This window comes from Alligator mississippiensis, chromosome 2 (genome assembly GCF_030867095.1).
Source record: "Alligator mississippiensis isolate rAllMis1 chromosome 2, rAllMis1, whole genome shotgun sequence".
Taxonomy (NCBI): Eukaryota; Metazoa; Chordata; order Crocodylia; family Alligatoridae; genus Alligator; species Alligator mississippiensis.
This window is the reverse complement of record NC_081825.1, coordinates 2,427,215-2,451,937: the sequence shown is the minus strand read 5'-3', so window position 1 is coordinate 2,451,937 and position 24,723 is coordinate 2,427,215. Positions and strand designations below refer to the sequence as shown.

The 24,723-nt window shown below is 48.6% G+C and overlaps 2 protein-coding genes and 1 pseudogene across 2 annotated transcripts in view; 1 reads left to right on the top strand and 2 right to left on the bottom strand.

Annotated features, from left to right (window-relative positions):
* The window catches only part of LOC106738673 (zinc finger protein 420-like), a 28,650-nt gene extending 21,682 nt beyond the window's left edge, over positions 1-6,968 (top strand). The window contains exon 8 of the mRNA XM_059721209.1: positions 1,016-6,968. The gene's annotated coding sequence lies outside the window, so the exon portion shown is untranslated. The remainder of the gene's footprint in view (positions 1-1,015) is intronic.
* The window catches only part of LOC132248240 (zinc finger protein 420-like), a 178,436-nt gene that overhangs the window by 142,527 nt on the left and 11,186 nt on the right, over positions 1-24,723 (bottom strand). The gene's annotated exons all lie outside the window — the stretch shown is intronic.
* The window catches only part of LOC102575564 (zinc finger protein 883-like), a 100,143-nt pseudogene continuing 95,309 nt past the window's right edge, over positions 19,890-24,723 (bottom strand).

The following is a 24,723-nucleotide window of genomic DNA, read 5'->3' as shown; positions in this document are numbered from 1 at the left end:
CCGAGACCCAGGTCCAGCGCCAGCTTTTCTTCTGGCACTGGATGGCTCAGCATGGAAAGTGACAGAGGGGTGGAGTAGGCTACTGTGCTGGTGTTGCTGGTTGTTGTTGTCATGGTGGAAGTGGGGTGGGGGTGATGGCTTCTGCACATGGAGGGGATGCAGTCTCAGGCACAGGCAGTGGCAGTGGTACTGCTCCCCTCTCCTTGCTGTTTGTAGCAGCCTCATCCCTTTTAGCTGGAGGAAAGTGCCTGCATCTCGGTTTGGTGATGGGGGAACTTACAGCTGTCCCTCTACTCCCTCTTCCACCCCTCCCTGAAGGCTGGGCAGTGTGGCCACCTGCCTTTCCACTATGCTTCATGATGTGGTTCATGTCTTCCTTTTCAAGCAATATGGAAATGTATTTGCGTTCCTATATAAACTCAAATATGTACTACTGGTGCAGACAAGGGATTTATGAACACGATAGAAATATATCTGACCCTAACATCTATGAATATCTGTCTGTGTACATAAACTCAAATATGTGGGTCTGGTGCAGTAAAGAGATATAGGAATGCAGTAGAAATATATTTCTCTGCGTATATATTTACAAATTCAATAGAGGGACACGGAGAATCTGGAAAGGATCCAGAAGAGGGTCACTCACATGATTAGTGGTCTCCATGAAAGACCCTACGAGGAGAGGTTGAGGGATCTGGAGCTCTTCAGCCTTTACAAAAGATGGCTGAGGGGTGACCTTGTAGCTGCCTAGAAGTTTATCGGGGAGGACAGCAGGGAATTGGGGATGTGCTGTTTACCAGAGCGCCCCAGGGAGTATCTAGGAATAATGGGTGCAAACTAGTGGAGAGTAGATTTAGGGTAGACATTAGGAAGAAACATTTTACAGTAAGGGTGGCCAGAGTCTGGAATGGGCTTCCAAGGGAGGTGGTGCTATCACCTAACTTGGAGGTCTTCAAGAGGAGGCTTGAAAATCACCTGGCTGGGGTCATCTGACCTTGGTCCTCTTTCCTGCCAGGGGCAGGTGGTGACTGCAGCTGCGATGGTGACAGTGAGCAGGGAGCTCCCAGAGGCAGACGTAGCAGTGTCAGTGGCAGCAGGTGTGATGGGGAGTAGCAAGCACTCCTTCCCCTCCCTCCCCTTTACTTCCTCTTTAACTGCAGGGAAGCAAGCCAACGCATTGAAGGTAAGTAAGCCCATAGCCCAGCTTCCCGGTCAAAACTTGAAACTTTTCAAATTTTTCAAAACATTTTGACCTGCCCCGTTTTTTGAAAGGTGGGGAAAAGAAAGGCACTGCTGGGATTTGAACCCAGGCATTGCTGGGATGTGTACTAAGTCACAGTTCCTAGGGGGTGTGTTTCCTCTCCAACACACACCTGTGAAGGTCAAGTCTTTGCTTTGGGCTTTAGGGAAGAAGTGTTTATCAAAGGCTAAAGAAGCTGGTGGTGGGTGCAGGCAGGTGGGAGTTGAGACAAGTTCTTCACAGACCTGACTAGAACCCAGAGCCTGGGGTTCACATTTCTGTCTCCCATCCCGCAGGGAGCCAACCTGATGTTCAATCCAACCTGGTAGACCCACTCCCAGCAGGTCCTAGCTCATGAACAATGCATGCACCTGGAGGCTGTGGGGGCATGGCGACTGCCTGCAGGTGGTGACTGCAGCGGCGATGGTGGCAGTGAGCAGGGAGCTCCCAGAGGCAGACGCAGCAGTGTCGGTGGCAGCAGGTGTGAGGGGGAGTAGCAAGCACCTACCACCCACAGATGCCATCGGCAGCTTCAGCAGTGCTTCTCTCAAGAGGTTGCACTGCCAATCACAGTGTGCACCCCCTACACTCACCAGTGTTGACCTCTTTCCGCTGTAGTCGGGAGTTCTCTCCTCACAGGCTCCTGCACAAGATACATATTCTTGAATCCATGCTCCAAAGCCTGGGCAGTGTTTGCAGGAGTCCGTGCAGGCTCCTGCTGTTGCCATCGTGTCTGGCATCAATTCAGGGGGGACGCTCCTGTGACTTGATGGAGGACCAAGTGCTGGTTCCAAGTTCACAGGAGTGTGTCATCACAAAAGATACCAGGAGTGTCAGTGTATGTTCCTTTTCCTCCCTAGCTTCAGTACCTTGCACTTTTTAGTGCTGAAACCCAACCTATTCTCATCTACCCACCCCTGTAACCTGTCCAGATCTAGTTGTAGCCCGTCCCTCCTTCTAGCGTGCCCACTTCTCCCCACATCTTAGTGTTAGTCACGAATTTGAACAAGGTACTTTTCACCCCCTCATCCAAGTTGCTGATGAAGATGTTGAACAGTGCAGGCCCAAGGACTGAGCCCTAGGGAACCCCACTGCCCATGTCCCTCCAGGTCAAAAAATCCCCATCCACCACCACTCTCTGGGTGTGGCCCTCCAGCCAATTTGGGACCCACCTGATTGTGTTGGCATCAATTCCACAGTAGCCTAGTTTTTTAATGAGGATGGGGTGAGAGACAGTGTCAGAGGCCTTCCTAAAGTCCAGAAAGAGTATGTCCACTGTGACACCTGAGTCCAAGGATTTTGTGACCTGGTCGTAGAAGGCCGCCAGGTTTGTCTGACAGGACCTGCCTTGAATGAAACCATGTTGATTGCCCTTACGCATAATCTCCCCTGCTGGTCCCTTGCAGATGTGCTCCTGGATAATTTTCATGAAGAGATTCCCTAGGATGAAGGTAAGGCTAACGGGCCTATAGTTTCCTGGGTCCCCCCCTTTTGAAAATAGGGACCACAATGGCCCTTTTCCAGTTATCTGCCACTTTGCTGGAGTACCACAAATGCTCATACAGCTGTGCCAGGGTCCCATAATGACCTCTGCCAATTCCCTCAGCACCCTGGGGTGGAGATCATCTGGACCTAATGATTTGAACACATCCAGTTCCACCAGAAGTTCCCTAACTAGGTCCTCTCTGACCTTGGGCCTGGCTGTACCTCTCCTATGTCCATCTGGGATCCCGGTGGGGGTGGATATCCCGGTACCTGCTCAGAAAATTGGAGGCAAAGAATTTGTTAGAGGTTAGCTTTATAATCTGGTGTGACCAACAGATTTCCAAGTGTGTCCTGCAGGGGCCCCATGTTACCCGGTGCCTTCTTTTTACTCTCTCCCTGTTATAGCAGCAGGGCCATAGAACAAGCTGCCGAGGGAACTGGTGGGATCTGTTTCACTGATGGTGTCTCCAGAGGTGGGGTAGAGCCAGGAGAAGGGCAGGTTGCATCCAGTGCACCCTGTGTTTGTGCAGGATGTAGGAGTAGAAGACAATGGTCCTTTCCAACCCCATGACTCTGAGGAGGTGCTGGCTCCATAGAGTTTATTCATTACTGCCAGTTGCCTGGCCTGGACATGGGCAGGGAGAAGTCCCCTGCTGCTGCTATGTGGCTGCAGCCACATGGTCCACATTGGATGGGAACCAAGTTGTTCAGGCCCATGGCTTGTAAAATGTTGCCAGTCCCTGCTCTAAGGTGTGTGGAGGAAGGGGTCCATGGCCTATGAGGAGACAGTTGCATGTAGAGGAAAAAACCTTTTCCTGCTTCCTTGAGTTTTTTCAGCCCTAGTGGCCAATAGAGATGACATTATAGTTCTGAGCCAGAGATTGTGGGTTCAAGTCCCACATGGAATGCTGCATTTAGCTAGGTGTCATCAAATGTGTCTCTTTCTCAAGGGCACTGTTCATCAGGACATTTGATGCTCTGCTAAACAGAGAGCCCTTCACCTCCAGACACCCACAGGCAGAAAATAGCTTGAAGTACCATGAGCTTCCTTCCAAATATTCTGTGATAAGGAAGAGCACAGCTGTCTATGGGGAGACACTGGGGAATGATGGATATATAGCATTGTCTTGAAATGCTTGCCAAATCATTTCACGTTGGATATATGGAAAAACCTTTTCACTGTTAGAGCAGTGAGGCAGTGGAATAGCTGCTTAGGAAAGGTATCTTTGGATATTTCCAAGAAGGCTTTGGGAAGGCATTGCTCAGGGAGGATCTAGGAGTCACTGTGACTGGAGTGCACTGGAAAGTGCAGCAGTAGGCACCAAGAAGCCACCCCGACACGTGCCAATGCCCCTGCAGGTAATAAAATTGGAAGATTTCTGGTTTGGGGGGGTTTGCCCCTGCACTCAGGTCAGGCCAATATGGGATCAGGAAGCAATTTAAGTCCACTGTCAGACATGTATGACGCCATGGTGGTTGCCTTTCTCTGTAGGGGGAGGCATGGATGTCTTTCTTTGATCTCTCCAGTATCTTTTAAGAGGACTTTCAGCACCAGAGACACAGACAGCGCTCTTTCCCCTGCTTGACTAGTGACAGGGTAGGGTACTGTTGGTGTCTGTGGGTAACGTGCCTGGTAGTTGCACTCTAGGGATGATTGTGTAGTTTTAGGAATAGGTGGGACAGAAACGTGCATGGGAAGGGGGTTTGGACTAGGTGTGACCTCTGGAGATGGCTTCAAGTCTATAGTCTCTCCTTCTAGGATATGGTCCCCAGCAGTTGCATGACTGGATCCTCTTTTCTTTCGCCACAGCCCAGCTCCTGTGTGTGTTTCGGTTCGAGGGAAACAAGCCCACTCCCAGAATGGCCCTCACCTCCACTCTTCATTGATTCCTGCTCGTTTGTGAGCAAACTCTCTTCTCTCCAATTGAAAAGGGAAATCCTTGCACTTGGAGGCTTCCTTACCTAGCAAAGGCAAAGAAAGAAAAGGTAGAACAATCACTTCCCTGTGGTTACATCTTTTCCTCTCTTTTCCAATGCAGGCTATTTATTTCAGTTCTGGCTGGTGCTTATTGATCTGCTTTGGACCATGAGATTGAAGAGCACCCAAGACCTTTGGCTTCTTTTTCTTTGGACTGAACTGGAACAGAGAGAAGGGTCACCATTATCTTTTCTAGGGTATCAGAGGACCCTTATTCTCATCAAGCATTGGCAAACATGAAATCTGCTATTGGATCACCATACAGGAAACCTGGGTTCAATTCCCAGCCAGTGCAGATGCTCCATGTGGTCATTTTCCCTACCTTAGTTATCCATCCCTTGTACAAATGTGCAACAGTTAGTATATAGGCTCACCGCCCTTCAATGCAAATGTGACAGTTGGGCGGAACCAGAAGTCCTGCCTCCTTAGCCATGCCCTCTGACCCCAGTCATGTGGTGTGTGATGTCATCAACCCCTCCCCCACCCCAGTCACATGGTACATGACATCATCTACTTGGCTCCGCCACCAGTCACATGGCTTGTGACATCAGCATTTCTGCCCCCATCCCCAGTCACATGGTGTGTGATTCTGCCACCACCACATGGTCCATGACATCAAAGGGACAGCCCAGGCAGACCCCAAAATCCCACCCCCTCATGCTGCAAGACCTGCCCTAGACCACGTGGTACAGTTATGACCTGTCAGGTCCCAGACTGCTCTAGCCCCTGAAGCACAAGTGTGGCCTGTGGGGTGGTGTGACCCCTCTAACAATCTGCCCCATCACCCCCGCCCAATTGGCAGGGGTTTCAGAGGCCTTGGACCTTCCAAGAATGATGCTGAACCAATTGGAGCAAGTAGAGGGGGTGGGATTTAGGCTGGAAGGCCATCAGGTCTAGCTGCTTTCCCAAATGACCCCTCTGTTTATCTGAGACTGTGCTAAGGCAAGCAGGGGCAGATACAGGTTTTTTCACAATGCCTGTAGATCCACTCACCACAACCCCAAGACAGCCTCATAGAAAGCCTTACCATAGAAATAGTTTTGAAAAGGAGGCCAGGCTTCTAGCCCAAAGACTCTGAGACACCTAACCCTGTTCAGGAAGACCCAATGAACAAGCAAATGGAGGAGGCCCAGGCCCCCCCCAAGCAGACATTGAGAATTTGGAAGATGGTATTTTTGTGCCAGAGCCTGCATGCGAAATAGAGGTCATTGCAGAGGAGAGACGGGTAAGAGACTTGGAGCATGGCTGTGAGAGCACTTAGATTTTGAGGGTAGTGGTGTGGGTTCACTTCATGGTACATGTGTGTTTGGAAGTAGCTAAGGACTGATTAAACAGCAGCTAACTGAGTCCTTTACTTGAACTCCTTTGCAGTTAGATGAAGCCTTTTTAATGACTCCAGAAAGCCTACTCACCAGTACACCAGAAGGAAGCATTTGCTTTTCCAGAGAACAGAGACCAGATGAGGCTGAAGAGTTCAGAAGACAATTAGGCATTGAATCATCAGGTCCTGTTTCAAGTCAAGAACGTAAAATCTTCATGAAGTCTCTTGTGTGCATTTCCTTTTATGTCATAATGAAATACTGCTTCAGGAAGAGACTTTTTGACTGATGCTGGGGTTGCACATATGATCAAGGAGGTCAAGATTCATAATCTATGACTAAGAAGCACATGATTGTATTACTTGGTTAGATGAAGACATAAACAATTCAGGAACATTGCCAGGAAATATGTCATGATAGCATTTTCAATTCTGTTATAGCCACTGGGTTTGCTAGGAACAGTCTCAGAATCACTGAGAAACATTTAATTCAGGTTAGAGAGCTTCTAAATGCTGTGTATTCTGCAGAAGATCCTAATGCTGCCCTTCATGATTTGACCACTGAGGAAAATAAAACTCTCATACCCCATATTGAATGCTTAATTGGTATTAGAAATTATTAAACCCTGCTTAAGAGAAGGGTTTAGCAAAAATAGTTTAAAATGGGAGGGTTTATATCTTTTGCTGATCTTGGTGGGAGGCTGTGGGGTCGTAAAGCACATCAACAGTTTTCTACATCTAATGTAGATTAGCATTTGCTTTAGTGTCTTGGATCTGTAATCACATACATATAGGGTTTTTTTGTAAAGATAAAAAACAGTGAGACTTAATGGTCACCAGAAGTGATAAAAAAAAACAACCCACCTTTCTTAGGAGAAGGGGTAACAAAATAAACTAGTAAATATTGTAAAAGTTTTTGATGGAAATAAAGACTGAGTTTAAAAATATATATTCTCACAGCTTTTGTATGGTATGGGGGTGGTGGGGGGGGAGAGGTGTTATAATGATAAATCATACCAGAAAAAAGATGACCAGTGTGTTCAGAGCTCTGCATATTTTAAGACTAAAGGGGTTATCTTTTACCAAAAGGTCTGTGGTAAAGATAAAGCCAATAAGGCTTAATGGTCCCTAGAGAGGATTAAAAAAAAACACAAACAACTCTTTTTAGGAGAAGGTTTAAAAAAAATAAACCAGTAAATATTGTAAAGGTTTTTGATGGATATAAAGACAAATTAAAATATATATTCTTACGGGGCTTTTATGCTATGGGAGGGGCTGTGAATTTTCCAAGAACCAGGGTTGTATTGTAAAGATAAACTGAACCACAAAAAAGCTGACCTGTGTGTCCAGATCTCTACATATTTTAAGACTAAAGAGGTGGAGTTATCTTTTAGGCATGACTGTTTTAAAACAGTTATATTTTATTTTATACATGCACTATTTTCCTTACTGTAGTATTTAATTTTTAATACAGAAGACTTATTGTATCATTTCATTTATATTACAGAGAGCTTATCAAGTGGGGGAACCACATGTAATTTTATCACAGCAAGGTAAAATTATTTAAAAACGGTGGGTTATTTGTGACTGTGTTAATATAATCACACTAAGTTATAACAACTGTTTATTTTCAAACAGAACCTCTTCTTCTAAAATTGAAAAGCAGAACAAACACATACAGTCATGTTTTTATCCAGTAGTAAAAGGTAATTTTTCTGAAGTCAGCTTTTGAATCTTTATGCGTTTCTTATGGGAGGAGAAGTTGTGTGTGTTTGTATGATCCCCCTGTGAATATAGAGGGTAGGGGGTTAAGCAAATTTTAAAATTTGTAGTGTATGAGGAAAGTGGATTCTCAATGCTGAGATGTAAATTTTATATTTCCTAAGTGATCACACGCACCACTCCTGAAGAAGAGTGGGGGTCAGGGTGGAGACCTCTAAAAGCACAAGCAAAAATACCCAGAAATGCTCAGCCTGCAGATCATAACACCCGAGAATCAGAAGACCATTGGGACAGAACAGAAGGGCATGGTCCCTCAGAGGAAAACAAGCCCTATACCTCTGAGAAAACCATATGTAAAAGGATTCACACCCCCAAAACAGGGGATCTGGGCCCCATAAATAAGAAATTCAGGACCTATTGCTTGCACAATTTAGAGGAAGAGGAGAGTCTCTCCTTTTTTGAAAGATCATGATTATTGTGAAAAAGGGGGGCTTGGAGTGGTGCTGGCAGGTGCATACATCTCAGAAAGAGTGTGCAGAGCGGTTAGAAAGATCATGATTACTACCGGAGCAAAAGGGTAAATTTTACTCAGAGAGGAGGTAGTCTGTGTAACTCGGATAGTAGTCGTGGCCTGTATCATAAGAGGGGGAGTCATGGTAAACACGCGGGTAAGAATGGGTGGCGAACCAGCAAGTGGCTCGTGGGGCAAAAAGTAAGGGTCTGGTTAAAGAGGAGCGTGGGGAAGGCTAAACACCAGCTGAGAAAAAATAATAGATCCCCTAGCAATGGTACTTTAGAAGGCCCCTCAAATTCTTCCCCTCCTCCCAGGCCTGACTCTTCACCAGGACCCACGAAGCCAGAGAGAGGGGGTGGAGAATATGATTCAGGAAGCCCTTTAGAGGGTCCCTCAGATGTACCCTGGCCTCCCATACCTGACCTTTCACCAGGACCCACAGAGCCAGAGAGGGAGATGGTGACTATGATTTAGGAAGCCTTTTAGAGTGTCCCTCAAATGTTCCCCGGCCTCCCAGGCCTGCTGTACCACCAAGACCTGAAGAGTCAGAGAGGTGGGATAGCAAATCTGGTGTAGAAGACAGTTTAGAGGACCCCTCAAGTGCTCCCTGGTCTCCCAAGTCAGCAGAGGATGTTTTACCAGATGTATGTATGGTGTGGGTAAGAAGGCAAGAGTGGTCTGTAGCCAGGTTTGGGGGGATGAGGTACATTGAGGAGTTCCATTTTGTGAATCTGGAGCATGTGCCATTACATGTGGCATATGAAGCCATAACCCAAGGGGTAGAATAAATTGTAGCAGAACTCCACCAGAGATTCACAGGCAATGACTATGCCCAGTTACGTATTCAGGCAGATAGCATAGCAAACTGTTTATACTCTCAGTCTATTAATTTAAACCAGATTACCCCAGAGTTGTTTTTAGAGTGGTTCAGTAACCTGTTACAAAGCCAGAGAGAAATATTGCTCAATTCGACATTTTGGCTGGTTGTGGTCATTGTGAGAGGCCAGGGCGGTGGGAGCCATAGAGTTATAAGCTCTATCCCAGGGTGGGCAAGATGTGGCCCGGGGACCAGATGTGGCCCACCAGGCCATTCTATCTGGCCTGCAGGACCCCTAAAAAAAATTTAGAAAATTATTATTTATCTGCCCCTGGCTGCCTGTCATGTGACCCTTGATGGCTTGCCAAAACGCAGTAAGTGGCCCTCCACCCAAAATAATTGCCCGCCCCTGCTCTATCCCCTATTCCCAGATCATTGCTAAAAAGAGGAAGTATTTAATTGACTTGAATACCTATGATACTGACCTGTGCTTTGCAGGCAGTCTATTGGCTGTTACAAAATGTAGAGGGGCCAGAGATGCCGAACTGCTAGATGGTGCCAAAAAACTGCATAGGAAATTAGGCATGTCTATATATGAAAAGGTTATGCTCCATCAAGTACCTTTGTTTGAAGACCTTGAACAGGTTAACATTCACATAGTGATACATAGGGGGGGGAAAAAAAAATGGGTGGAGTTTATTTAAAACACAGAACGCACCCAGATACCCCGACACCTGTTTTCTTCTGCTGCATGGTGAACATTATTGCAGTATTTTGGATGTGAAAAAGGTGTTTGGCATGAGAAATTATTGCCATCTTTGTCAGATGTTGTACAGGTGGTTCACACATGCAGGTTCTGATGTCATCTTTGCCTGAGCCCAAACTGCACGGAAAATGTGGGCAGGATACAGAGTTGCCCTAATTGTAAGCTATTCTGTCATTCCAAAGAGTGCTTAGAAAGGCATGTGGCCCTGGCCTCTGAAAAGTGGATCGAATGTCTGACTAAAATTCTGTGCAATGAGTGTAAATCTTATGTGGACAAAAAACATGAGTGCAAAGGGCAGTAGTGCAAACAGTGTTATGGAAAAACCACGGATGTAAACAAGCACTGGTGCTTTATGCACCACATTAAAAAGAGCCTGAAGAAGGTGAGGAGTAAATTTTTTTTTTTTTTTTTATGATTTTGAATAAGTGCAGGAGACGGGGATGCATATGCCCAACTACATTTTTGCAATGGAGCTAAAGACAGGGGGAAAAAAAACCCTCAGAAACCCACAGGCAAAAACCCCCAAAAGGTTTGTAAAGTTAAGCCCAAAAGGCCAGAAAGCACTTGGGAGTTTAAGGGTGAAGAGTGTCTGTCTGATTTTATTAAGATTTTTATGGATAAAAAGTTCAAGGACTACACCTTCATAGCTCACAGTGCCAAAGGCTATGATGGTTACTTCATTGTCAGCCAGTTATTGAAGGAAAAAATGGAGGTGAAACTAATCACCCAGGGCAGTAAACTCATGTGCATTGAAGTGACCAGGCAAGGCATCCGCTTCATATATTCTTTAAACTTTTTGCCAATGAAACTTAGCAGACTTCCACAGGCGATGGGGTTTGAAGGATGCAGAAGTTATTTCCCACATTTTTTTAACACAGCAGAAGACCAAAATTATGTGGGGCCTCTCCCAAAGATGGAGTACTACAGCGTTGAAAATATAATGTCCGGTGAGAAAGGACAGTTTTTAGAATGGTATCAGAATAACCACGATAAGACCTTTGACATGCAGAAGGAGCTGGCCTATTATTGCCAGCAGGCCATAAACATTTTCAAAGAGGCCTGCTGCCTCTACAGGGATGAGATTATGAAAATGACACGGTGGGTAGACCGAGTGAAAGTAGATGGTGAATTCCAAAATGTAGAACGCTCTCTAGAACCTTCCAATACATCATGCTGGCCTCCATCTGCAAGGCCACGTACAGGTTTATGTTTTTCGAACCGCAGACCATAGCACTTCATCCAGACAACTATCACAGGCAGAAAAAGAAGTTTTCAACCCCATCTATCCAGTGGCTAATGTACATTTCAGAGAAAGAAAATATTAAAATTTGATGTGCCTTACAGGGTAGGGAATTTTAGGTAGGACCCTACGTTTTAGACAGCTATGCCAACATTGCTGGGGAACCTACAGCATTTGAATTTAACAGATTTTTTTTCCCCCATGGTTCTGTCACTCGCTACAATGAGAAAAACCAGCACCTGTTGATGGGGACCACCTTCGGGTTTCTGAATTATCAGGCATTGCGCAAGACCGATTATCTCAAGAGAGAGGGGTTTATCATTAGGACCATTTGGGAGCATGAGCGGAGGGCTCTGTTAGAGACGGATGGGGAGCTGGTAGATTTTTTAAGCAGAACCTTGCTGTCTTCTCCACTGGTGCCTAGGGATGCTGTTTTGGGTGGGAAGGAGGGGGAGAACTAATGCCATCTGTCTATATTACCAAACTAAACTCAGCAAACAAATACACTATTACGATTTTACCAGTCTGTGGCAGCGAGGCACCACCACAGGCTCCCGAAGGGGAGAGAGTAAACCCTGTGGGCTCTGTACCCCAGGAACAGACCCCCAGCAGGGATAACTCACCTCCTGCAGGGCAGCTGGAGCAGGAGCCACGACTGCAGCTGCAGCCGCGTGAACCGGCGTTACGCCAGCTATTTAAATCAGCTGTTTCTGGCATGAGAAACAGCCGGACCAATCCTGGCAGCCATACCAGCTGCCGCAGGCAAGTTTAAAAGCCCCGCTGGAACTAGGGCGGGGGGAGAGCCGGAGAGAGAGAGAGCGCAGGCCAGCAGCTCGCTAGGCAGGCTGCGGCTCCAGCACGGGAAGGGAGCGACACAGCCTGTGCGGCTCCCACAGGCAGCACCAGGGAGACCTTTAAGCCCCCTGCCAGAGGCAAAGCAGGGGAACCCCTCCAGCTCCCGGTGGAAGTGGAGCCTGAGGAGGCAGGGGAGTTCCCTGCGGGCAGCAGGAGGGAGGAGGCATTTGAGCCCCCTTGAGGAGGCAGGGATAGAGGAGGCAGCTCCACAGCCCCCTCCTCCTCAGGGGAATATTTTTTCTGAAAGAAAACAAACCCTGAGAAAGCAACCGAAACCAGGAAGGCAGGCCCTGGGCCATCCTACAGGGCTGAAGACCATCATTAATGGATATCCACCCGGTTGGCAAGTGGACGGGGTGCAGGGGAGGCGGAGCCCCGTGGAACATCACGCCAAACAACTGTAAGTACTGCCATCCGTCAGGAGGGCCCCCTGGGAAGATCTCCACTGAGAACCCCCTCTCATAATAGTTTTGACAACAAAGTTGTGGCAGGCAAGTCGAGGGGAGGGGCTACACCCCAACAAGCCAGGCAGCACAAAGGGGCACATAAACAAGATGAAGGAATACCCAACTGGACACCCTGAAATCATTCGTGACAATTTCGAACCCCTGTCAAGCTATTTTGGAATAGCCAGGGTGAAACTGTACCCACTGTGAAGCCTTTTTTTCCCCATGCTACTCACCAGGGTGAATGGGAAACTTATGTTCATGCTGCGCCGCCTCTGTGTGGAAACAAGACAGCAAAAGCGCAACCACACTGATGAAGAGAGGGCCCTCCTGGGCACGTGGTGCACACCAGAATTGAATAAAGCTATTGCCAAGGGGGGTACAGAGTAGCTTAAATCTATGAAGTCTGGCATTTTGCCAAGATGACTAGCACCCATTTTCACGGTACATAAAAATGCACCTCCGAGAGAAGCAGGAAGCCTCAGGTTACCATGCCTGGTGTACCAAGAAAAACAAGAGATACGTGGCCAATTTCTTGCAAAAAAAAGGCGTGACCTTATACCCAGAACATATCAAACCAAACCCTGCAAAGCACCAAATAACAAGATTGTTTCTAAATTCTTTGTGGGATAAATTTGGTTAGAGAACCAACTTACCTAACACTAGCATCATGAGAGACCCCGAAGAACTCTTTGGCTACCTCTTTTCTCCCGCCTATGAAGTTTCCTCTTGTGACTTTATTGATGATGAAGCAGCCTGCATGTCTTGGAAACACGCCAAAGAGCGTTACATGTTCTCAGGTAACACAAACATCTTTATAGCCTGTTTCACCACCGCTTATGCATGCTTAGAGTTGTACAACCTGTTAGACAGCTTGCAAGACCAGTGTCTGTACCATGACACAGATTCTGTAACATCTGTGAGCCACGAGGGAGATTGGAATCCCTGGCTAGGCGATTATTTAGGTAAGCACCAGTGAAATTCCACCAGACGAACACATCACAGAGTTTGTGTTGGCTGGTCCAAAAACCTATGGGTACAAGTTGTCCAGGGGACATGTTTGCTTGAAGGTCAAAGAGATTACCCTGCATGTATCCAACAGTGAAAGAGTCAACTTTGAACACTTGAAAGATCGTGTTCTAGATTATGGGGTGAACCCCGCTCAGGACACCCTAAAACAATTGTGATACAACAGCACTCTATTGTCAGGAACAAAAGCAAGTGGACAATAGAAAACAAAGCCTTGAGAAGAACATAGAAAGTCGTTTATGACAAAAGGGTCCTCACAGAAAACTTTAACAGTCTCCCCTATAGTTTTTAAAAATGGATATGCAATGGAAGCACCCCTTTTCTGTGATTTTGGCAGGCCCTAGTAACCATGGTAAAAGTGACTTTATAAAAAGCCTTCTGGATCACGCTGATAGAATGTTGTTTGTTATGCCTGAGAATATCGTGTGGTGCTATCGCTGATGGCAGTCTTTGTATAAAGAACTGCTTTGTAAATATCCTTTTATCAAGATTGTCCGGTAAACCCTCCATAGTCTCAATGACAACTGTTTGTTTCCTCCTTATAAAATAAGTATGGTTTCATAGTAGGTAGGGTTGGAAGGGATCTGAGTAGGTCATCAAGTCCAACCCCCGCCATGGGCAGGAAAGGATGCTGGAATCAAATGACCCTGGCTAGGTGATTATCTAACCTCCTTTTGAAGGCCCCCAGGGTAGGAGCCAGCACCACTTCCCTTGGAAGTTGGTTCCAGATCCTAGCCTCCCTGACTGTGCAGCAGTGCCTCCTGACATCTAGCCTGAATTTACTCTCAGTCAACTTATAGCCGTTATTCCTCATTACTCCAGGTAGTGCTCAGGGGAACAGGGACTCTCCCATAGCCTGCTGGTTCCCCTTGGCCAGTTTGTAGATGGCCGCCAGATCCCCTCTCAGCCTTCTCTTCTGGAAGCTGAACAGTTTCAGGTCCCGTAGCCTCTGCTCATAGGGCCTGCCTTGCTGCCCCCTGCCCATGCGAGTGGCCCTCTTCTGGACCCTCTCCATGTTGTCCACATCCCTCTTGAAGTTCGGCACCAGAACTGGACACAGTACTCCAGCTGCAGCCTGACCAATCTCACATAGAGGGGGAGGATCACCTCCTTGGACCTGCTTGTGATGCATCTGTGGATGCATGACAAGGTGTGGTTGGCCTTCCTGACTGCGTCCTCACATTGTCGGCCCATGTTCATCTTGGAATCAATAAAGACACCAAGATCCTTTTCTGCCTCTGTGCTGAAGAAAAGGGAGTTCCTCAGTCTGCAGGTCTGCTGCTGGTTCTTCCTCCCCAGGTGCAGCACCTTGCACTTGTCAGTGTTGAAACCCATCCTGTTTTCATCCACCCACCCCCATAACCTGTCAAGATCAAGTTGCAGCCTGTCCCTCCCTTCTAGCGTGCCCACTTCTTCGCACATCTTAGGGTCACCTGCAAATTAGAACAAGGTGCCTCTCATCCAAGTGGTGGAACAGTGTGGGCCCATCGACTGAGCCCTGGGGGACGCGCTGCCCACTTCCCTCCAGGTCAAAAAAGACCCATCCATCACCGCTCTCTGGGTGCAGCCCTCCGGCCAATTTGCAACCTATCTGTGTAGGCATCGACACCACAGTCACCTAATATTTTAAATGAGAATGGGGTGAGAGACAGTGTCGAAGGCCTTCCTAAAGTCCAGAAACACTACATCCACTGTGACACCTGCATCCAATGATTGTGACCTGGTCGTAGAAGGCCACCAGGTTGGTCTGACAGGATCTGCCCCACAGAATCATAGAAGTAGGGTCGGAAGGGACCTTGTAGATCTTCAAGACCGACCCCCTGCCTGGGCAGGAAGAAAACTGGGCTCAAATGACCCCAGCCAGGTAGGCATCAAGCTGCTTCTTAAAGACCCCCAGGGTAGAAGCCAGCACCACTTCCGTTAGAAGTTGGTTCCACATCCTAGCCACCCTAACTGTGAAGTGGCCTCGAATGAGCCCATGTTCATTGCCCCTAAGAATGATCTCCCCTGCCGGCCCCTCGCAGTTGTGCTCCTGGATAATCTTCTCAAAGATCTTCCCCAGGACCAAGGTAAGACTAACGGGCTTATAGTTTCCTGGATCCTCCTCCTTCCCTTCTTGGAAAGTGGGGACCACATTGGCCCTTTTCCAGTCCTGTGGCACCTCACCAGAGCACCGTGAGTGCTCGTAAAGCTGTTCAAGGGGTCCTGCAATGACCTCTGCTAATTCCCTCAGCGCTCTGGGGTGGAGATCGTCAGGACCTGCTGATTTGAACATGTCTAGTCCCACCAGAAGTTCCCTGAATAGATTCTCACTGACCCTGGGCCTGGCTATGCCTCCCCTGGGACCATCAGGGATCCTGGTGGGGGGTTGGGGGGAAATGACCTGGTGCCTGCTCAAAATAATGGAGGCAAAGGTCCTGACACACATTCACAGCTTGCAGGGAGAACCACACACACCAACAAGCCGCATCTACAGGGCATCAGGGAGAAAACTGGACCGTTCCACTGCAGGCCCCTTAAAGGTACATTCCATATAGCAGAGTAACTCCAGATCCTTTTCTGCAGAGCTGCTCTTTAGCCAGTTGGTCCCAAGCCTGTAGCAGTACCTGGGATTGTTCCATCCTACATACGGGACTTTGCATTTGTTCTTGTCAGACCTCATGTGATTTCTTTTGGCCCAATTCTCCAATTTGTCTAGTTCACTCCAAATCCTATCCTCACCCCATAGTATATTACTTCCTGCAGTTTGGTGTCATACTTGAACTTGCTTAGGGTGCAATCCATCCCATCTTGCAGATTGTTAATCAAGATATTGAACAAAACCTGTCCCAGAACCAATCCCTGGGCCACTCCACTCGATACTGGCTGCCAACTACACCTTGAGCCATTGATCACTAAGAGTTGAGTCTGATGATCTAGCCAGCTTTCTAAAGCTCTTTTACATACAGCATTAATCATCCTCCTCTTCTACCCTGCCAGTCCTTTCTGAACAGTTTGCAGCCATTCATGACAGTACTCCGGTTAGGTGTGCTATCCAACCAAGTCTGTTATTCCAGTCATGTCATAGGTCCTTGACTGTGCGAGTGGGGAGACAGTTCAGCCTTTCGACCCTTGACAGAACTGCAGTGGTCTGTTAGGCCCGTAAGGCCTAGCCTAGAAATGACTGCATTTAAGAGTTGGCACCCATGCACAGGCTATGCAATTACACAACTTGTTTTTCTGTGAAAAGTCTAATAAAAGAGCTTATTTGTACATATCCCACTCGTACCTGAAGCAGGAGGACCCTGGTACCAAACAGGAGAGTATGGATAGAGGAAGATACAAAGCAGTATCATCATAAAAAAGAAACCTGTTGATGCAAAACAAAAACTTACCTAATTGGTGGCTACATGACTAAAGGACTAATATCCCCATCTTGAAAAGAGAAAAAACAAGCTGCTTCCTCTACGATTGTGTCTGAAGACTGGAAGACATCTGATCTTCCTTCAGGGAACCAGCCAGCTTTGTGATGTCTGTCCAGTGGACAGAGAAGTGTATTCACAGGACTGGTAATATGCATATGTAATTGAATTGCTTGCTAAAACTTTATGTATATGTATACTAGTAGTTGATACTTTGCAATGATCAATAAACGGATCTATTTAGGAACTAAGAGATTCTCAGTTGGAGAAAGATTAAAGCATATTCTTAAGACAATATCAATCCTGTTTGCTTGGTCTCCATTTCAGAGGAGCAGATTTTTTCCTCTTGTTCTTAAGGCAAAGTGACACTCCAAAGCACCAAAGACAAAGAATTAGAGAGTGCCCAGTGCCGGACAGACCTGGTAGCACTGAGGGCCACTGAGCAGCTAATGGAGGGGAAGGTCACTGCAGGGGAGGTAGGTGGCAAGTTCACCTCTCGAGTCACAACACTGTCATGATCTCCAGATTGTTAACAAGATGTCACCTGCCTTCCATTCCTCCACTCACTCATGCTGCCTTTTTTCTACCCAGCTAAAGAAACCCCCTGAACAGATACAATCTGAGCAGTGTTCGGAGTCCCGCCCCCGGACACAAGGAAGCCAGAGGCAGATTCGGCAACAAAGGGCAGGGAGCCAGGAAGGAGGGTGGCGAGCGGCCAGATGTGAAACTGGCAGCAGCATGGCATTATCATGCTGCGCCACCCAGCTTTCTGGGTGTGACAGGTTCATGACCTGGGCCGACCTAGCTGTGGCCCACACACCTGTTCTTGGGGCAACCGCTCACCTACTCACCTGCCATGCCTTGTTGTTAATTGATTAATTGGTGTTCCTTAGTGGGAGGCTGCCCTTGTACCACCCCGCTGCCAGGGGGCGCTATCTGCAGCTCCGTTTCCTCCCCTACACCTCAGTCCACACCTCGCCGATGGAATAGATGTTATGTCTCATTCTAATTACAATCTGGTCCCTTTTTGTCCTCTCTGGGCCTCCTCAGTCACACCACCCCCTCTCTGGGGCTCCCCAATAATGCCCCCTTCTCTGGGGCTTCTTGGCAACTGCCCCCTCTCTGGGGCTCCCTGGTAGTGCTGCCCCCTCTCCGGGGCTCACCACACCCACACTGGGGCTTGTCAGTAACTGTCCCCTTCTCTGGGGCTTTTGCCCCCTCTCAGGGTGCTCCTCAATACTGCTGCCCCCTCTTGGGGCCTTCTCTGTCAAGCCGCCCTCTCTGGGCTCAACATGCACGCACCGGGCTTCTCAATAAGGCCGTCCCTTCTCTGGGGCTTACCATGCCCTCACTGGGGCTTCTCAGTAATGCCCAATCTCTGGAGACTCTCAATTGCCCTCTTCTAGGGCTGGGGTCTATGCACCCTGAACGCTGCACCCTCACTGGCACTGGGGTCCTCACACTCCTCTGTGAGTTCCCTATGAGGCCTCCTCCATCCCCTAATAGCCTCTTCCTAAACCACCAGTCACAAACAACAACATAAATGCAAGCCCTTCGGCTATAACATAAACAGAAGCCACCCAGCCCTAACAACACTCAGTCCTACCAGTGACCCCTTAACTCTCAGCAACGTTGGATGCTGCTCCTGTATCAGGCTTTTTCTCTCTCCCATGGCAGAGAGCTCCTTCCTCTTTGGCAGCTGGAAGGGAACTGCCTCTAGCTCCAGCCCCTAGGGTTTATAAGGGAGCCAGGCCCTGCCCCTTCTGGTCAGCTGACCTTCCCTGGTTGCCCCAGCAACCCACAGCTGGGCTCCTTATTCCCTGCTAGGGCTTCCTCCCTAGCTGTTTTCCCCTCTTTTGGGAGCAGGGCACCACAGTGCTCTGTGACAGTGGGGCCCCCCAAAGTACGGGGCCTGGGGTGGTTGCTCCAATTTGTCCCTCCCTTGTGATGGCTCTGTTCCCAAGTATGGAGTATTTCCTCCCTGTGAAATCATCTGCATCCTATAATTCTTCTTCTGAACAAACTCAACAGACAGGGCTGCCTGCGTCTCTCCCTGGAAGGCAATTACTTCACTCCATGAATCATTTGCTGACTCTTCTCCCCATCGAATCTTCATCCTCCTTTAACATTGCTAGCAGTTTTCCCATGTTCCAATCTCGGTCTTGGTGCCACTGCACTCACCAGCTCAGCTCAGAGACAGGCCCACTGCTTGTCTCCTCGCAGGACACTCCCAGTACAGAAACTCCTAACAGCGGCTCCAGGCAGATGCAGAAACTTGAGTTGTGTCTGAGAAACTTACTGCTCCAAAGAGGAAATGGCTCCATCCCTTGAAATTCACCATCTGGTCACCACTTGCATGGAGGGGCTCTCCTCGGTCACTGCAGGCTGCGATCCACTGAACCAGTATCGCCCAAGCACAGCCCTGCCACCTGTCTACACGCAGTACAGGCTGGCCTCTGCACCTCTTGTTAGCTTTGGCAAGGACATGTTGGCACCAGCCTCAGCCCTATAAGCAGCCCAAAGGCAGTGCAGGAACCCTGGGGTGTTTGTCCAGCCACAGTGCAGTGCAGCCAGAAGTGCACAGGTCTTGGTGGCTCATGCTGGTGGCTTTGGGGGTAATTGTGTGATCAAACACAGGAAATGCATGGAAAACACTGAAAAATGCTGGAATGGCTGGTCTCACAATGAAAGCTAGTATTATTCAGGATACAAGAGGGGAAGAACTAGGGATGGGTGGGAGCCCCATACGCCATGAAGCTTCCAGATATGAAAAGCAATGGCTGAAAAGGAGCAAAATATTGGAAGCAAAATGCAACAAAATGGGGACAGTGCCCTCCAGCCCCCTTCCCCAAGCAGCACAAATCTGAACACTCAGGGGAGGCATAGTGACCCCCCAGAGCCCTTCTGGGCACTAAGAAAGGGTTGAAGACCTGGTCCCACCAAAATGACTCACAAACCTCTATGTAGCTTAATTCACCTAGCAATTTGAATAATGAAAGACAGGCGAGAGCTCAATGATCAGAAAGTAAAGTAAAGCCTATCCAACAAATGATGAGGATGTATGGAATATAGACAAGGTTCTTTGGGTAAACGTGGTATCTTTTATTAGATCAACTAAATTGTTGGAATAATAGTTCTTTACAAGCTTTTGGGCACAAACGCCCTTCTTTGGTCAGGATGATTATGCTGGTGTTTATGGGCTCTCCTGGATGAAATGGGAACTTAAGCCAATATGTAAAATGCAGATCTGTGAAAATGCAAATGTATGGCAGAGGAGACCAAGTGGGCTATAACCAATTCTCTCAAATGTATAGAACAAGCATTGCTCTAAGAAGTCATAGAAAATTAGGGTTGGAAGGGACCTCAGGAGCTCATCTAGTCCAACCCTTTGCTCAAAGCAGGACGATCTCCAACTAGATCATCCCAGACAAACCTTTGTCTAGCTGGGTTTTGAAAACCTCCAAGGATGAAGCTTCCACCACCTCTCTGGGTAACCTGGTCCAGTATTTTACAACCCTCTTAGTGAGAGAATACTTCCCAATATCAAACCTAAACTTCCCTTGCTGCAACTTGAGCCCATTGCTCCTTGCTCTGGCATCTGCCACCACTGAGAACAGCCCAGCTCCATCCTCTTCTGAACCCTCCTGCAGGTAGTTGAAGGCTGCTATTCAATCCCACCTCAGACTTCTCTAGACCAAATAAGCTCAGCTCCCTCAGCCTCTCCTCAAAGTCATGTCCCCCAGTCCCCTCACCATTTTTGTTGCCCTCTGATGGACTCTCCAATGTGTCCACATCCTTTGGGTAGTGGGGGGCCCACAACTGGACACAGGACTCCAGATGTGGCCTCCCCAGTGCTGAACACGGGGGAAGAATCACTTCTCTTGACCTACTAGCAACACACCTACCAGTGCAGCTGGGTATGTCCTTAGCCATCTTGGCAACAAGGGCATACTGCTGGTTCATAGTCAATTTATTGCCCACTTTAACCCTGACCTCATGGAGTAGCTCCTACAGGACAATCATGGAGCCAAACAGCTTTGGCACAAGGAGGGAAGCCTTAGTATTCCCAAAGGGAGATTACAACATGCTGCATTTCACCCAGACGATGCCTTCGTTTTCTAACCCTTCCACAGAAGAGGCAGGACCTGTCACAGGCTGCACCTCCTTTACCCCTATTATTGCATTTCACTTCTCTTGAGAGGGCAGAGACCAACTACAGGGGTATCATGTTAAGTTGTGAGGCTTGATTACCAAGGAAGGTGCTACAGAGAATGGCATGCAGGAAAGGATGGTGGGAAGGAGGGCAGCCGGCACCTGGTGGTGCTGAGTTCTGAGGAGAGGCAGAGAAGACAAACCCGCCAAACTGGGCTAATGGGGTTGCAGTACCAGTTTCTTGCAGACTGCGATCAGCAAGTGCAGGCCTGGAAGAGGGGGGATGCGGTAGGGAGGAAAGGCATGGTCAGGGTGGAAGGCAGGGAATACTTCCCCAGAAATAAATGTCCTCCTTCCTGCAACTCTAAAGCCTCACATAGAAGAACCCTGGAGCCAGCAGAGAAGTCAAAGCTGATAGTTGGCCAAAGGCAGTCCCTGGGTGTCATTTGGAGCCAGCTGTCTTGGGGAGGTCACCTATTGTAATGATACTTCTTCTCCCCCTGGGAATGCTGCCTGCTTTTAGAGAATGATGGGGTGGCACAGGCTCCAAGGCTGATGCAAAAATCATCTCTGTGGCAGGCCAGTAGGGGGTGCTCCTGCGCTGAGCCATCCACCTCACTGCACCTGACCAGCTTCCAGGCTCAGAGTGCCGCCCTGGGGGCACCTCATGTCTCGCCTACCCACTTCCTAGAGAACACCTGCAATCCTGGGGTAACAGCTCCACCACCCAGGGTCTGGACTGATCCTGGCCCTGTGCCCCCTGGGAAACACAGGCCTAGTAGTCTTTGATGGGTATTTGACACACTGCAAGAATCTGGGGTGCTTCCCTTAATTTGAAGCACAAATAATGGTTTTCCTTTGTCAGTCAAACCAAGGGGACCGCAAGGCATAATCTAGAACCCTCTTCCAATAAGTTTCCCATGCTAGATACTAAGGAGAACTTTACTGGTCACAAGGAGTAGGTTTTGAATAGGGTACAGAGTAGAGCAAAATCAAAGCAATCCCACAGAGCAAACAGTGGCATGGCAGCCTTTGATTATGTATCTGCATTTCTGCAAGCTATATATCTAGGTAGCTCTCAAGTAGCTTACTCACAAGTATCATAAAGAGGCAGGTGAAGATTCCCCCTGGAGGCAAGCAGTTCATTTATCATGAGTTTCAGGAGAGTTTCAGATGGTCCCGCTTCTTTCTAAGTTCTCATCATGGCTACTGCCCCTCCTCCTAAGCAGTCCATAACTTATATAGACCTTATGACCTCATTTACCTGATCCAATGAAGGCCAGGAACTGTTGGCTGCCAGCCAAGCAATTTGAAAAGCATCACTGGTTGCCCCCTCCCAAAGCAGTACTTCTAGGGGTAAGAGGAGGGACTTCCAGTGGCTCTAGCCCCCTCCCAGTCATGTTGGCATTGCTTGGAACAATAGGGAGCTTAAGCCCCCCACCCAGGTATGTGATGCCAATCACATAGGCAGAGGTTTCCCACCTCCCTCAGAAATGTATCCAGCTCAGGTTACAACTCAGGGTTACCTGAAGTAGATGGGACCAGAGGTTTCTGCCCTCTGCAGTGACCATGGTAACCAAATTGTCACCTAGCAGAGTTTGGGAAAAGACAGAGATGGTATTCTGCCACAATCTCCTCACAGGTTCCCCCAGTATCTGTGCTGGCCTCTGCCTGAGGTGTTTCCTTTCAACCCTTCACCCACATCAAACCTGGGAGGCCAGCCTCTGTGGCCTTTGGGTTTTGCAGTGCCCTAGAAAGGCTAAACTAAGGGTGAACTGCAGCTGCAGCCCACCTGCATGAGACTGCTTCCCTGGATGCAGACACTGGTAGGTAATGAACCAGTATACATCCTGAAACCCTTCCTGTATCACTGGCAGAATTATGGACACTCCTGCATTGGGATACACTGGTGCTGGGCCAGTATGGAAGAGTGGAGAAAGCACTTCCCATTCTCCGAGCACAGATGTGGTTTCTCCTTTGTGTGGGTATGGTGGTGCTGGGACAGGTGGCAAGATTAGATGTAGCTCTTCCCACTCTGAGCACTATTACAGCTTCTCCCTCATGTGAATAAGCTGGTGCCGAGCAAGGTGTGAGGACTGAGAAAAGCTCTTCCCACACTGTGAGCACTGATGTGGCTTCTCCCCCATGTGGATACGGTGGTGCTGAGCCAATCTGGATGAGTAAGTGAAGCTCTTCCCACACGCTGAGCACTGATGTGGCTTCTCCCCTGTGTGGACATGCTGGTGCTGAGCCAGGTTGGAGGAGTGACTGAAGCTCTTCCCACACTCTGAGCATTGATGTGGCTTCTCTCCTGTGTGGATCCGATAGTGTTGAGCCAGGCTGGAGGACTGAGTGAAGCTCTTCCCACAGTCCGAGCATTGATATGGCTTCTCCCCTGTGTGGGTATGCTGGTGCTGAGCCAGGCCTGAGGAGTGAGTGAAGCTCTTACCACACTCTGAGCACTGATATGGTTTCTCCCCTGTGTGGATACGCTGGTGCTGAGCCAGGCTGGAGGAGTGAGTGAAGCTCTTACCACAATCTGAGCACTGATGGGGTTTCTCCCCTGTATGGATACGCTGGTGCTGAGCCAGACTAGAGGAGTTAGCAAAGCTCTTCCCACACTCTGAGCACCGATGTGGCTTCTCCCGTGTGGATACGCTGGTGCTGAGCCAGGGTGGAGGATCGACTAAAGCTCTTCCCACACTCTGAGCACTGATGCAGCTTCTCCCCAGTGTGGATACACTGGTGCTGAGCCAGGGTGGAGGACTGAGTGAAGCTTTTCCCACACTCTGAGCACTGATGTGGCTTCTCTCCTGTGTGGACTAGCTGGTGCAGAGCCAGGCTGGAGATCTGAGTGAAGCTCTTCCCACACTCTGGGCACTGATATGGCTTCTCTCTCGTGTGGATACGCTGGTGCTGAGCCAGCCTGCAGGAGAAAGTGAAGCTCTTCCCACACTCTGAGCACTGATATGGCTTCTCCCCTGTGCCGTTAAGCTTGTGATGAGCCAGGGTGGAGAAGTGACTGAAGCTCTTCCCACACTCTGAGCAATGATGTGGCTTCTCTCCTGTGTGGATCCGATAGTGTTGAGCCAGGCCTGAGGAGTGAGTGAAGCTCTTACCACACTCTGAGCACTGATATGGTTTCTCCCCTGTGTGGATACACTGGTGCTGAGCCAGCCTGCAGGAGAAAATTAAGCTCTTCCCACATTCTGAGCACAGATGTGGTTTGTTCTCCGTGTGGATATGCTTGTGCTGAGCCAGGGTGGAAGAGTGAGTGAAGCTCTTCTCCCTTGTGTGCATGCACCAGTGTCTCTCCATGTTGGAGAGCTGCCTGAATCTCTTCCCACACTTAGTGCAGTGGTGCTGCACACACTTGTGCTGTGACAGGTCTTGCAAGTAGATGAATTTCTTCCTGCACTCAGTGCAGTGCTGTGTCTTCCTTCCTAGGTGGATGCACCGGTCCTGAAATGGGGAGAAAAAATGGGTGAAGGTTGTGCCACTTTTGACACAGCTGTGCTTGACACTTGTCCCTCTGCACATGTAGGTACTTCAGCAGGTCTATGGGGCGCACAAAGCTCTTCCCCCATTTGTTGAAGTGGTGGAGTAGCTCTCCAGAATGGGTCTGGAAGTTAGCAACAAGGGCCTAGTGGCAGGTGAAGCTATTCCCACACATGGTATATACATGGGACTTCTCCCAAGTGTACCTTATCTTGTGAAGAGCCAGGAGTGGTGGGCACTGAAAGGTTTGCCTGACCTTCAG